The sequence below is a fragment of the Helobdella robusta genome, assembly GCF_000326865.2.
Source record: "Helobdella robusta unplaced genomic scaffold HELROscaffold_38, whole genome shotgun sequence".
NCBI lineage: Eukaryota > Metazoa > Annelida > Clitellata > Rhynchobdellida > Glossiphoniidae > Helobdella > Helobdella robusta.
In genome coordinates this window covers 1,431,777-1,433,612 of record NW_008704829.1, presented here as the reverse complement: position 1 = coordinate 1,433,612, position 1,836 = coordinate 1,431,777, and the positions used below count along the sequence as shown (strand labels likewise).

Below are 1,836 nucleotides of genomic sequence, written 5' to 3'. Positions count from 1 at the left end.
AAAGTTTATTTTTGTGTGAGTTCATTGGCTGTCCTTAATGGCGCGAGATTGAATGATTTCAAAACAGCCGAATCAATCTATAAATAGATCTTGATAATGATCAGTTTTTAATGCATGAATTTAGTTTATTTTTCTTTCTTTGTTTCTTGAACTTTTGTAAACATTTTAGAAGGAGAAACTTTTTTTGTTGATATTATTTTATCTATGCAAACCGGAAAATGGATTTTTTTCTCAATCTAATGACGTCAATGACATTGATTTTAATATATATGATCTTTGGTAACATTTTATTTTTATCTATTTGTTTCATATCTTTGTTTGCCATTTTTAAAGTTTCTGATTTTATTTATTGAGAATTATTTTAGAAAAAGCGAAAATAAACTTTTTTTTGATCGTGTGAATCTATCCAAATAGCATCTATCTGATACTCGTTCGCTCAATCATTCGTTCTTTTTTTTATTCATTCATTCACTCATTCATCCATCCATCCATTCATTCATTCTTAGGTGCGTTTAATCCATCCATCCATCTAGAACGTCAGTGTGAGCTGCGATATAAAAACAAAATTTATTGTAAGGATCTCGGGTGCCATTTTCATGATGATGACGACGATGATGATGATGATTATGATGATGATGATTATGATGATGATGATGATGGTGATGATGGTGATAATAGCGTGTAACGGAAGTCTAAAAACAAAAAGAAAAACCTAAAAGCGTAGTGCAACAATCCGGATGGGAATTGGAATTCAATGCTGATTGATTGCGTGGTGTAACATTATCATCGTCTTTCCATACTTTTTTCTCTTTGTTTTGAAAAAAAGCAGTAGTAGTAGTAGTAGTAGTAGCAGCAGCAGTAGTAGTAGTAGCTGTTGTAGTTGCAATAGTAATAGTAGTAGTAGTGGTAGTGGTGGTCAGACAGGATCGCCACGACAAATTACTGGATAATAATAATCAAGAAAAAAAAGACATGTCATTTTGTTGCAGTCCCATGTGTGACAGAAAATTTGTACGTATGTGTGTATGTTTGTCTGTTTGTGTATGACTGTGTCTGTGTGTGTGTGTGTCTGTGTGTGTGTGTGTCTGTGTGTGTGTGTGTCTGTGTATTTATGGGTGCTGTGTAAAAAAATAATTACACTAAATTCTAATTTCATTCATTTTTTACGAGTGTTTCCGTGTTATTTTTCTTGCTTTTTTTTACCACTACCACTACTACTATTACTACTACTACTTCTACTACTACTACCACTACTACTACTACTTCTACTACTACTACTACTACTACTATTACTACTGACTACTACCATTACTTCTACTACAACTACTGACTACTACTACTACTACTGTTGCTACTACCATTACGACTACTGCTCTTATTGTTACTGCTAAAATGATGTTATTATTTATACTAACATTTTTAACTTTTTTAGAATTTTTAGCTTCTGTCATGTTTCATCTAATAAAAATGTCTTCTAGTTTCAAAATTTCAGTTTTAAAAGCATTCCAATTCAATTAATAAATTCATTTTCGCGGAGTTCTTTACAATTTTAAGTAAGAAAAGTCAATTAAAATCCTCTTGAACGTACATATTCATCCACCCATTCTTATTGAAACAATTTTCTCAATCTGAAAAAAAATTCATCACACCCAAAAACCACCATTTTAAAGCGTCAGTAAATTCTATCATACAAATTCAAAAAAATGTTTCCCCGATTCTCATTGGCTGAACATTTTTTACCCTTTTTTAATTGGTGTATAATAATCAAGTCTAAGTTTACGAACAGTTAGTTAAAATTTGATGATAATTTCGGCTTAACTTACCAACCAATCAAAA

The 1,836-nt window shown here is 31.3% G+C and overlaps 1 protein-coding gene across 1 annotated transcript in view; it reads left to right on the top strand.

Moving 5' to 3' along the window:
- Positions 1-390, top strand: part of HELRODRAFT_101461 (hypothetical protein) — a 7,236-nt gene extending 6,846 nt beyond the window's left edge. Inside the window, exon 18 of the mRNA XM_009023941.1 lies at positions 1-390. This exon is cut by the window's left edge and continues 314 nt beyond it. The gene's annotated coding sequence lies outside the window, so the exon portion shown is untranslated.
- The last annotated feature ends 1,446 nt before the right edge of the window (positions 391-1,836 follow it).